The sequence below is a fragment of the Vicugna pacos genome, chromosome 10 (genome assembly GCF_048564905.1).
Source record: "Vicugna pacos chromosome 10, VicPac4, whole genome shotgun sequence".
Lineage (NCBI taxonomy): Eukaryota > Metazoa > Chordata > Mammalia > Artiodactyla > Camelidae > Vicugna > Vicugna pacos.
In genome coordinates, this window is record NC_132996.1 from 2,333,077 (window position 1) to 2,346,636 (window position 13,560).

Genomic DNA, 13,560 nt, shown 5'->3' on the forward strand with positions numbered 1-13,560 from the left:
ACCAGCGGCGTGGCCCACCCAAGCAGAGGGGGCACTGTGCTTGAGAAAGCCCATCCCCGATGGGGGCAAGAGGGGCTGGTGGGGTTGAGTGAACCTGTAAATGCCCAAAGAAATATGCCTGCATTCATTCAAGTGATGCAAACAACAGTATCAGGCTATTTAACAAAATTTCAATTGTCAGTGGAAATTTTGCAGTTCCTTTCCGCTTGTCCTCTGCACTCTGAGACTGGCTTAGGCTCTCTTACACCTGCAGCTCTGAAGCAATGTTTGTGAAGTCATTTTACTTTGCTGCAAGTGTCCTCACTCCCCGTTTCACATTTTCTGTCCTCTCTTAACACAGTCGGATATCTTCCTGGATCCTTCCCTGAGTTCCTTGCTCCTCCTCCTCAGATCCTGGGATAAAGGACAAGTGAAGACACATGACCAGAAAGGCACTGTGGACTTCAACGAAGTCCTCAGTGACCCCCTAGGTGAGTGCTGCCCATCCCTTCCCTTCGATTCTCAAGGTTCTGCCCAGGGTGACACCCAGCCCAGAGAGGTGGCCCAGGCCAATTAAAACCTATGTGGCTTGGGCGTGGGGACAGGTACAGGAGCTGGTTCCGGAGCCAGGCCCCTCCCCACCTCTGCTCCCCTCTCTCCCGAGGCCCCGCTGCCAAGTACTCAGGATCCGTGATCTTATGTCCTACTCTTCTACTCTACTCCAAACCCTTTTCCTTTTCCTCTTTCCCCTAACTATCCCCAGCTGGAGTGATTTTTCAATCACAGTATCTGAAAATAATTCCTGCAGCCATAAAAGAGGTCTCCAGAAGACAATGCCCATATGCTGGTTCCTGAAGAGAGCCCCTGGCTAGGGGGACCCTCACCAACACTCACGGGGCATCAGACATGTTGCAAGGTCGGCCACCCCAACAAGAGTTTGCTGTCACCCCAGGGCCCGCACAGCATCCCTGCTCACAAAAATATAGTTGGCCCACTTATCGGTTATTAAGAAGCAAAAATACAAAATTGCTCATGTTTCTTACTAAAATTATCTATGAAGCTGAAAAGGGAATTGTAATAAAAAAGAACAATTTTGACCCTATGTTTGATCTATTCCTTTGGCTTTAAACGTGTGCCCTGTTTTCTAGGCTCAGACTTGGTAGCTCTGCACCATTTGAAAAAGAAAGTTGCCTTTAGCCTGAAATCTACAGGAAAGCCTATTCTCCCGGCCCTGATCTTTAAAAATGTTAGCTCATCTGCACTTCTGTAGAGATGGCAAGTTGCAAAATAGAGAATAACCTTTGTTTTTTTGGAGGTTTTACAGGGGCACCATGATTTGATCCACATGGACACCTGCAAGAACAGTGGATTCAGAGGACAAACAATTCATGCAGCAAGAAGTATGCAACAACCAACCACAACCCAGACCCTTTTTATTATAAAAGGAGATTGAATTCTGACTTGGGGAAGATGGTTCTCCAGGACATCAGTCTGCCGTCTTCTGGGTCTGCCAGCGTTGCAAATAAAGTCACTATTCCTTGCTCCAACACCTCATCTCCCAGTTTATTGGCCTGTCATGTGGCAAGCAGAACGAGTTTGGACTCGGTAACAAAATGACTGCATTGGAGGTAGTATTCATCCACTGTTTCCTTGTTTCCAATATGTAATATGCACATCATTTATGATCTAGTGCAAATAATTCATCAAAGACAAATACAAAAAGAAAGTATACTCACCTAGCTATCAACACTGAAGTCACAACCTGTCAATTTTATATGCTGTTTAACAACACAATGGAAAAACCTAATATAGGGAGTTAATTCCACAGAAATAAAATTATTTCTACTCCTTCAATACTTTTTCTTTTCTTTTCTATTTTATTCTGTTTTGCCTATTGAAAGGAAAATAAAAGTCAAATCATTTTATTTCACGTATTTTTGTTATAGCTATATTCTTTAAATACTACAAAGATTTAAATTGCAAAAACAAATTGTTCATATATTAGTATAAAGATATATACACAATCAATGGGGATTAGGAAAGGAATGGACATTTACTAAAAATCCAATGCAATCCAGTCTTTTACAAACATATCCTGGAATACAAGCTCTTTGATCCAGGGGGCCCCACCCCCTTTCTCACTGCCGAGTGCCTTAGTAATCAACTACCAAGGCACCATCATACAACCACGCGATAAGTACTTTAGGTATAAATGAGAGAATTAGCTCATTCAATTCTAAAACAAAAACCCTAAAATATAGACTGAACTTATTTACAGATAAAGAAAATTGGAACCCAAAAAAGTAAAGTTACTTCCCAAAGGTCATAAAGCTAGTAACTGGTAAAGACAAGATTTGAACTCATCTAAAAACTAAAGTGGAAATCCCATTCAACTGGGGAGGGTCCAGCAGCACAGCCTATCACCCTATATTTGTTCAGATCTAGCCTTAGCCTGAGACAGCACCCCATTCCTATGGAACTTGAGGGAAAACAATAACAATAAGGATTTTATATCCAGTAGTTTGTTAGGTCTCATTTATATAAAGTGTCAGCAGGTCAGAAGAAAAACTCTGGAAAATATGAGTGGGTCCAGAGCTTTTTGCTGATTAGAAACTCAGTCTATCAGGACAGAGTGACCTTCCCATGAGAGGCCACATGAACATAAACTAAAGGCAGCTGAGCCATGAAAACTAACAATACCCTGGAACTCAAGCAAGAAGGATCCCTGCCATCCCCCACCCAGTTGCCTCTTCACCCAGGTGGACACGATGGCAGGAGACCCAGGTTGTTGTCCAAGTTACACCATCATGGATTCTCACCCATAAAAAGTTACGACTCTATGCTGTCTTAAGTCCTTTAAAACTCAAATATGATGACACCAATATCTCAGCAGAATATCTATGTCTCCACTTCCTCTCATCTAATAGGAGAATATTTCTATGGACACAAAGCAGAAATCCAATTTAAAAAACCATGCACGAAGCCAGGCGAAATTCTGCTCAAGAGACTTTGCTCTCACGCTCAGTAAATGAAAACTCAGAAAAAGTGTTCCTTCTCCCTCAGCAAATGGGAGGTAGCCTGTGTGTGTGTGCACGTGTGTGTGTGTAAATCAAATACAGTCAAATCTGAGATGTGTACAGTTTTTTTTATGTCACTGTCATTTCATGGGGATGAGCCAACATTTAAAGTAATTTGAATCTGGTGTTCTGAGAGAGTCTCAGGCACTTGGTGGAGGAGGTGAAAGAGAAGAGTAAAGGAGGAAAGAGGTACATGAAGCAAAGAAGTAAGAATACTGCCAGGGAAAGGCAAGACGTTATTTTTGTTCTTCCTTGCACCACATATAAATTAGGGACTCGCTTTCCCCTGATGACTTACCGAGCACTGAGTTGCAGAAGAAGAGGCGACAACCCATTTCTCACTGAGCTTGTGACTTTACGTGGCATCTTATAGACACAAATCATTTACCCTGATCAAACACTCTAGCAGCAGGCCGTAATTCTCCTGTTTTGAGAGACAGGAGTTCAATCAGGATGTATAACTTGACTAAAGTCACAGGACCAGTAAACTTAAGAGGATGAATTCAAACTCAGATCTGAATGCAGAGTCTGACCCTCCCACTCCCAGGACTGGAAAATCCTTAACACACAGTCTCCCCAGCTCCTCTGCAGTGTTCCTGGCACCAAGCATTTCCCATGGCAATGGTCACCAGTTCTCACAGACACAGCGCTCTGTGCAGCCAATGACCTTGATCAGAACTTGATCATCTACCTGCCACGCCCACCAGGCTTCACCATACAGGCAGGAAAGCTGGCTTTCAATTGCATCCAAAGCCATCCCTGGTCTAACCTGGGCTCTTCTGTGGCTTCTCCAGCCTAAAGGTAGCCATGAAACTCCTCACAGTTTGTACATGAGCCTCACTACCTCTCTCCATTTGTCTCCCCACCTATACTACTTAGCTATGACCATTTTGAGAATCTTGGATACAAATTTTTAAAAGCAAAAAAGAAAGGACTGTGGAACAAGTACTTAATACTTACAATTTTAAATGATAAGTTACAAAGTGAGTATTTACAAACCTAATCTTCCTTTCTAAATGTCAGTTTTAAGCATTTAAAAATATAATAGCAAAAAATTCTCATTTACAAAATTGACAAAAACATAAACAATAATCTGGAATAAATTCAAAAATAATGGCCATGTTCTAAATGGAGAAAATTCAGGATTCTACTGAGGGGTAAAGTAAGAGGTGTGAATGTAGACACATCAACAAATTACATGGAGGAAGGCAGTTTTGTAAAGATGTAAGTTCTCATTAGAATAATTCAAATCTTACTAAAAATTCCCATGAAAACGCCAATCTGATTTTTTTTTAACTTGAACAAAATATTTTGGAATCCTTCAGGAATAATAAAGTCATAATACTAGACAAGAAAATTTAGGATGGAAGAAAATAATCAAAAAAAATTCAGACTGCAATTATTAAATAAATTTTTACAATATGTAACATATAGTGCTGGAGTAAGAAAGGCAGATTGACAGAAAGGAACCATGAGCTCAAAAAGAGACTCTAGTGTACATAAGTATTCTGTACAGGTGGGATTTCAAATCAAAGAGAAACGTATGACTTCAATAATTGTCCTGGGACAATCAGAGAGTCACCTGGAAAGAATAAATCCTATTCCTGTCATAAGGAGCAGAAGATAAATTACAGACAGTGATGTAAATATTAAAAAGTACTAATAACAGCAAATACAACACTTTGCTCTTATTAACTCAACTTACCCTTACATTAACAAGTACTATTATCATCTCCATGTTAGAGGTTAAAAAAACCTACAGAAGAAATTTATTCCATTATAAGAAAGTATTTCTAAGAATAATGTCAAAGATAAAACCCACAAGGAAGAGATTTACTATCATAAGAATATTTTGAGACACAACCAAAATATAAAACCTCCTGAACAAAATGAAAGGCAAGAAATGACAAGAAAAAGTTCTGTGATACATGTTGGTGAAGACAAGGGGTTAATGTTCATAACATACAGAGACCTGTCACAAAGCAACAAGAAGCTCCCTCACTTAAACGTGTGCAAAGGAAAAAAAGATATCATTAATTTTAAAAAAGTCAAATGGCTAATGAGTAAAAAATGCTCAATACCTCATGGGTCATCAAATGCAAACTAAAACAATGAAAAAGCACTTTTGCTCATCATATTGGCAAATATTTTTAAAAGATATTCTAGCTAGTGTCCATCTGTGGGAGAAGAAACCATGAGCGACATTTTCAGAGGACGACATGTCAATGGATATGTAAACTCTGAAAAACGTACGTACACACTGACACAACACCACTTCTAGGAATCGTTTCCTTTAGGAAAAAAAAATCAGTCCAAAAAGATGCACCTTTCTGGGCATTTACACATCACTGTTTACAATGGTGGGAAGAAAAACAGAAGTGAAATCATATCCAGCAATAGAGAATTGGTTACATAAGTAATTGTACATCTTTTCATTCCCCAATGGAGAAGGAATTTCTAGAGTCACTTGAAAGGAGTCTGTGATGAATGTAAATGTCACATCCAGGGACTAAATTTCCAGAAGTCTTAACTAAAGGAATACACATACAAGATCACAGGAATGTCTGTACAAGAAGGATGCCAGTCAAACATCCTTTCTGACAGTGGAAAATGGAGAAAACTTAAATGTCCACCATCAAGACAATGATGCGGTAAATCACGGCGACCTGCGAGCACTGAGGGAGCCGGCGTTTCACCGTGGTCCAGGGCCTTGTCCACAGCATTCTCTCACCAAAGGTGTCTGTGGACAAGAGACCACAGCCGCACATCAGGAGACCCCTCCACTCTTTCTGAAAGGACCGGGTGAGTCTGGAGTGGTGGGACGTCTATGATATACCCCTGAGTGAATAAAGCGAGCAGCAGAAAAACATATAGTATGGTCTCATTTTTAAATAAAGCATATAAACACACACGTATACATGGAATTCTCATATGTGTGTATATACGTATGTCATAGCATAAAGGTCATGATATATATATACGAAATTTTCAACAGCTTTTACTCTCAGGAAGTAAGGGGAAGGGAGTTAGGGGCCTTCACGTACCACCACAGTTCTCTTTTCTGTATTTCAGTTAAGTATACTTGGAATTTAAAAGTTTATTTAAGTCTGAAGTAAAATGGACGATGTCTCCACAAGACAGAATGCTATACTGGTCATCAAAAATCATGCCAGAGGAGATAGAATATTGTAGAAAAACATACAAAAAGCCGAATGGAAAATGGAGGTGTCCACACAGTAAACAGGCACAGAGTGCTCTCTGGTTTTTTATGACAGAAGTGATACACACTGAAGAAAAGAACAGAAAATAGATGTTAACGTGTTAATTATTATCTTTGAATAGCGGGACCAGGAGAGCAACTTTGCCCCCTTTTTCAGACTTATTATTTTAAATGCACATTCTTTTTCATCTGAAAAAAGCATTTTCAGTTGTGTAGTACCACGCATTGGAGAATAATACATGAATACTTAGAGAAACAAGTAGTTAGGAGACAAGGCAGCAGCGTCACACAATGTAGGACGGGCGATCCTGATTAACACCATGCAGTTACATAAGGACCCACAAAGTGAGAGCACCTGCTGTAACAGGGCGCGGCCCCCTTCTATTTGTCAGCAGTGTCTTCAGAGCTGAGGCAGTTCTGAGCACGGCCAGTGTCAGTGCTGGTGTCTGGATTGATGCTACTGGGCGTGAGGGCATCTGCAAGCCGAGAGGAAGAACAGAAACCATCCTATGCCTTTCCTGTCTGGTTTCTTTGTTACTTTAAAAGAGAGGCATATATAAGATAAACTGTGTATCTTCCCAAATGAAATTTCAGTAATGAAACCGTTTTTAAAGTCTACACAGCTTATATTCTGCCTATAAATGTCTTTTCAACAAAGATCATATTTATTTAATGTTAATTAACTCAGTTAATTAACTCCCTGTTGAAACATTCTAGTAAAGAACATGAAATGAAGTATGTAAAAGAATCACACCTGCAGTGACTAGCTCAGCTGTCTTGACGGCAGTGCATTCAGCCAGCACTATCCCGTGGCCCTGAGCTCCTGATGCTGGTAAGAGAGCACGCTGCCGCCTCAGATGGAGAGAAACTATGAAAGCATTTTTTCAACGCTACAGCAGTGACAAAACATAACTGACAAATCCCAGGCACCTTTGAGGCTCTCATTTTCTGTTTCTGGCCAACCCCCGTCAATGAGCAGAACCACCCCATTCCCGAGCCATGGGACTCACGTGGGAAGCAGTTTTGGGGAAACTTCCAGGTATAGAATGTAGCCAACTATACGTAGAACTCTCACAAAAGAAAAGATGCAATACTCTGATTTTGGAAGACATTCAAAATATTCTTCTAAGCCTAAGTAGCTCAGCCACTTCTTTATTTCACGGCCAGTGAGCATCTCCCACAAACCCTGTTTCCCTGTGTCTGCTGGGAGCCTTAGGCACACTGCTGCTGTTCATCATGTAAGTCACAGGGAAGAGGCGTGTGTCTCACGCCTACAACCGTCATAAAGACTCGCCTCCTAGCTTCACTGTATGAACTTGGTCTCATTTTCTCACCTGTTTATTTGGTATCTGTTCTTCTGTAAGCTGCCTGAAATGTGTTTTGGAACATGTCAGAAGAATCAGTGGGTCGATAAATGGACAGATTGAGAGGTAAGAGATGGGCAGACAGACAGAGAGACTCCAAGAAAAGGGGAACAAAGAAAATTTCCTATGCAAAACCCTCTTCTAGTCAGGGAAGGAAACCACCACGGAGAAGTGTGAAGAGGCAGGTAGCTTAGGACTGTTTCTTGGATTCCATGAAAAGTCACACCAAGAGATGAGAGGGTAGAATTTTAAATAGTAAAAGAAAAAAAGCACACATGCTTGAAAAATATATCTACATTATGTACTTTCTAAAGAAGAGATTCAAATCAGCAGGGCCCAATAACACTATCCTTGGGTATTTACAGAAGTGAGAACCCCATCTCCAAACCACAAGGCATCCCTTCGGAGCACTGAGAGTCTACACGGGGCGGTCATAAAGCCGTCACCGCAAAAGCTATGCGATCCTGCACTTACGAGGAATGAGCAGCTGTGCTCGGGCTGCCCACGCGCATCATTTACACCCCACAGCACCTCTACGGGTTGGGGACGCCTAGGGAGCCCAGTCTCTGCAGGACAGAAAGCCAGTTCTGGAGAGGCTAAGCCGACCTACCATTTCTCCATCTCACATGACTGGTCACTCCAGAGCAGGACTCGAACTCAGACCCACGTTTGTAACCACGGTACTACCGTGATTTGTGTGCTGTTTGTGTGTATAATACATTTGTTTCTAGCATGAAAGGATATTTAATAAATGATCGGTTGTCTTGTCTATCTCATTAGTTCACAATCAATCTTTATATTGTTGAATTGTACTCTTTTCCCCTGGAGAAAAGAACGGAAAGAGTGGGGTTCAGAATGAGGTGGGGCTCCATTCTTTATCTGGTAACTCATTTCATCCAAGTCCCCAATGAGAGAGAAGGAGCAAATATTGTCTTCAACTTTTAAAGAGAGGGCTTCACTGATGGTGACTTACTCAACTCCAAAACCAAGGCTGGGGGCAGGGAACATGCAGCAACAAGAGCAGTATCACTTGTAGGAAGGCGGAAAGAGCTCATGGCAGGGCTCAGGGGGTTAACTTGATTTAATTTCAATCGAAAAAAGAATAACACAATCTAAAAATACTAGCATGCAATGGACTTGCTCTTTCTTGTCATCTAGCATGTTTCTACAGCCCATATGTAACATTATCCTGAACCAGTGAAAGGAAGAATCTACAGGCAGGGAAAATCAATGCCACAGGCAGGCTGAAAACCAGGCTGGAGGAAAGGAAGAGAAAGGTCATAGTTAAGAAGAGGGGAAAGGCTGGGAAAAAGACATCATCACAAGGACCCTCAAACATCAATCAGCAATCATATTATCATTCATTCGAGAGAGTTACTGAAGTCCTATTTTGTGCAAGATTTTACAGAGGGCCAGGCAAGAGTGCAGCGTTCATCGTGGCAGCAAGTCGCGGGGCTGAAATACACTTCTGATCCTGGTACCTTGCACACTTGTCCTCAGTATAAAGGCAAAGAAAAATAAAGTAAAATAATGCTCTGTAAACTCAAAACATTGTTGAAAAAAATTAAAGAAGACCTAAATACCTGGACAGAGACACCACGCACATTCATGGATCAGAAGACAGCGCTCTTGGGATGGCAATGCTCCCCAGAGCGATTCATACATAAAACGTGGTTTCTATCACAATCCCAGCAGGCTCCACTGCAGAAACTGTCTAGCTTCTGCTACAATTCATATGGTAATTCGAGGGTTTCAGTAACCAAAATATACTTGAAAAAGAAGAACAAGTTGAGAGGACTTGTAATTCTCAATTTCAAACCTTACAACAGTATCTCCAGGTGAGGTTAGAGGCCATTTTTAAGTTATTATTGTGTTTATCCTTATTTTCTAAATTCTCTACAGTGAATATAACTGTTACAATAAGAACAATAAAAAGTAAGGTATCTTTTAAAACATGCACACCGATTCATTCATTGGGAAAAAATATTTTAACTATAAAGAGATAAACAAATATCTAGTGAAAAAGTACTACTTAAAAACAAGAGTGCATTTACATGTTTCATAAATTAAAAACTGAAAAGCACAAACACATCAAGTTTCTAGGGAGATCGATGCAACATATTAATAGTTATTTTCAAAAATTCTAATGGAACAATGAAAACTCAAGAAAGGGAAAATCGTGATTGACAGCCAAAGGCAAACACATGGAGAGCGAAGGCCTAGAAATCACAGTTCCTTTAACTCTACTACTAACTCAATAGGAGAGGAAAGTCCTCACTGAGGGGACAGTGGAATCCCATGCAAAAGACAGGATGCACTGTACAAACTGCACTAGAATCGCGGGTGATTTTCTCAGAAGAATTCTAAAGTTACAACATTGCTGAAAAACTATGAAAACACTGACAGATTAAAACACACAGTCATATATATTATATAGAAACATATGAAGTCTGCTCATATGTTGCAAAATAATACAAACATATTTGTTCATTTATGGGCACTGATTACTTTATGAAAGTTAGAATATTTCAACTAAAGCAAATAATCAATAATACACTCCTCTTGTCAAATCTAGTTGATAAGTTACTCTGCTATGTAAACATAATGTATCTAAAAGAGAACTGAAAACAAATGTCCACATAAAAACTCCTACAGGATTATTCACGGCGCCATTACTCATCACAGCCAAAAATCAGAAACAACACAAATAACTATCACCTGATGAATGGGTAAACAGTGCGGCCCAGCTATACAGTAGAATATAATTCAGCAATAGCAAAGCATAGAGTACTGACCCAGGCCACAACGTGGACAAACTTTGAACACGTTACTCAGTGTGAAAGAAGTCATTCACAATAGACGGTTCCACTTACATGAAGTGACTCGATTTACATTAAATGTTCAGCACAGGTAAATCCAGAGAGAGAGAAGAGTGGCTCCCTGGGCCTGGGGGAGGATGGGGAAAATGGGAATGACTGCTTGTGCATATGGGGCTTCCTGTTGGGGGATGAAAATGTTCTGAGATTGACTTAGATGCATAATTCTGGGCATAGAGTAAAAAGTGCTGCACATGTTTATGGGTGAATTGTATTAAAACTGTTAAGGAAAAAGAACCTAGGGCCAGTACCTTCAAATAGTAAATGCAAATTGCTAACTTTTAATACAGGAGGAAGAAACTGCCCTCAGCATGAAAGCAGGAGATCAGCAAATGTGAGTTAACTGAAATTAGACAAGAGAAATTCACTTGAAACTGTTGCTGAGTGTTCACGAAATATTCAGAAATAGGAAAATCAGTTTGACATCACCAAGAAGCCTTTGGCTTCAAATGCAGATCAAGGATTTAGCAAGCCCAGCTGCTAGAAATGACCAGAGAAGAAACCTTGTTCTTAAAACAAGCACCAGAGGCAACAAGGAAAAGGTGGTGAGGAAAGCAGGCGGCCGAATATCTGGAACAGTTTGCTACAAATTATTTCTCCACTGAAAATTTAAAAATTAAATGAAAGTGATGAAATACTCTGTTGACCTCACGTGAATGGGCTTCCTTCGGGGCTCAACTGTTCTGTAACCTCGAATGAGAGACTGAGGAAACAGCATGGCTCCTAGGAGTCCCCAAGTGACTGCCCACAAGCACGCTGACCACCATCACATCTGCCAGGGTTGAATTGCAGAGAAGAGACCAACTTCCGAAAGTCACAGGAAATGCTGACAAGGGAAGAAAAGGCTGCTGTCACTCCTGGGACAGAGGCCCTCTGAGCAGAGGCCAGAAGGCTGCAGGTGAACTGGAGTGGCCCTGGGGCAGGAAGGGACCACCAGGGGAGAATATCTCAATTCTCTTCTCTCTCTCCCTTGGGTAGGAAAGATAAAGCCTGCATCGTTCTCACCTTGAACTGTGGGTTCTGGCTGGCAGAAGTTTTACCGACATGTAATGATTACTCAAGACTCTGTGGAAAAAGTCAAGAAATAGAGAGGGAGTAGGGAGCCAACTCCACGAGCCTCTCAAATGCTCCCATATTTATTGTGTATAATCAAAGGAAAAAATCATTAACAACTACAGTGTTGATAGTAAACAGGAACCTGGGGAAAGAAGGGATCAGACAGAGATTGTAGAATCCAACATGAGTACAAAGGCTTAGTGTATCTTTAGGGAAGTCATGGAGTGAGGAGAGTAAGATATATTCTTTAGATATGTGAATTACACAGCAGACCACCAGACCAGCTAGGTCCTTGTTTTGGGGATAATAGACTATCTAACTGCACACAAGCCCAGCGTTTATAGCTGAGGGCCTAGGTCATTGCTTTGCAATGAGCTGAGTGCTATCTAAAACCTCAACTTTGCAAGCAAAGCATTGTCTCTGCTTTTTAAGGCAAGGAGACAGCAGTGAGGATGCACAGGCGCTTGTTTGCAAAGCAGTTATTAAGCATAATTTTTTCATCTTAAAGTTGACAGGAGGCTGGTGTCTGTTAAAATTTTTTAACCAAATCATGGGCTCCCACATGGAACCATTTTGGAGGACACCCTAGGGTGACAAATCCTGGCTCTAGGCCTTTTCCTGCCAGCTTCAGCCACTCTAGCAGGGTCTAGGCACATCCCTGAATAACGATCATACAGAACCACCCACATTCTTAATTCCTGGTGCTTGAAACTTAATTTTAGCTCTACACAACTTAACGTAGAAACGTTTCAGAAATAAAAGATATTATATTCATTTTATATCTCATCATTTTACTGATTTTTCTGATTGCTCTAAGCTGCTGCTTCTTGGTAAACACTTAATTCTGCAGGTGAATTCAGTACTTTCTTTGGGCATAACTAGCCAGTTTGGTCTCGCTAACTTCTATTGGTCAAATACCGATACACTTAATTGATTTCATTTTTCATCAATTTCATCTGGGAGGAGAGTGAGTGTCACTTTGTTTCTCAGCCCACCCTCAGCTTTTTATCATGAGCAACTCAGGCCTCCGGAAACCAAAAAACCGCATTTGTTTCCCTTCTAAACTTTCAACAAACCCAACAGGATACATCAGCCTTGAGAAAGAATTCAACACAAATGTTAAAACAAAAATCTATAAACCTGAAGCAACTCCATCTCCGAATCATGATACACAATGACATAAGAGTAAGTGTGTCCCGCACAAAGCATGGGTAAGCCTGACCACCTGATTTCTATTCTTCAAAGGAAGGAAGGTTTTCCTAATTTTTATTATCACTCTGTCATTGTTTCTGATTAAGCCAAAAACTAGTTTATGAAATAATTAAGCACTGCAATAACAGATTATTGTTGTATCAATTACAGAATGCATTCAGAGGGGCTAGGAAAACCCACCTCTCTAAAAAATGCAAAATTTCTTCCCCTGTGAAGAACACGTATACAAAATGCAACAGAGAATTAAAACTCTTGTGGAGAGGAGCAAAAGCCACAGAAACAAAGTCATTACTGTGAGTCAATTCAAAATTCACTGGACAATCATCTTCAACGCATTCAATGAAATTTAAGGGCACACTGCCAACCATTCACTTAATGATCTGCAGGCTAGAGGAAGAATTTCCCTCTTTAACAGACAACAGTAACCAATAGGGTGCCCCACCAAACAAGGATGAAAGAACAATCAGGTTTTTAACAGTTCTGATAAATCAGCATGTTCTAAAGATCAAAATCCAGAAATTTTAAACATTCATTCACACCACAATGAAACAAGCACTGAAAAAAAAAACAAAAAACCCAAAGAAACTAAGCACATAAATCATGTACCTGGATCAATGAGAACTTCGTGTACCGCTGGAAGAAAGAACAGGCTATAGCCTTTTACTTGAAAAATAAAACTACTTTTAAAGATAACTGCTAAAACACATTTCATCATTCATGTTGCCTTGAAAAATCTGAGGCACTTGTATCTGATCAGAAAAGCAATTCTGAGTAAT

At 40.5% G+C, this 13,560-nt stretch overlaps 1 long non-coding RNA gene across 1 annotated transcript in view; it reads right to left on the bottom strand.

Annotated features, from left to right (window-relative positions):
* Nucleotides 1–212: 212 nt before the first annotated feature.
* LOC140698902 (uncharacterized) overlaps nucleotides 213–13,560 on the bottom strand; it is a 29,765-nt gene continuing 16,417 nt past the window's right edge. Inside the window, exons 4-6 of the long non-coding RNA XR_012076908.1 lie at nucleotides 3,355–3,480; nucleotides 1,441–1,665; nucleotides 213–393 (exon numbers count right to left, since the gene is read on the bottom strand). This is a non-coding gene — a long non-coding RNA (uncharacterized lncRNA). The remainder of the gene's footprint in view (nucleotides 394–1,440; nucleotides 1,666–3,354; nucleotides 3,481–13,560) is intronic.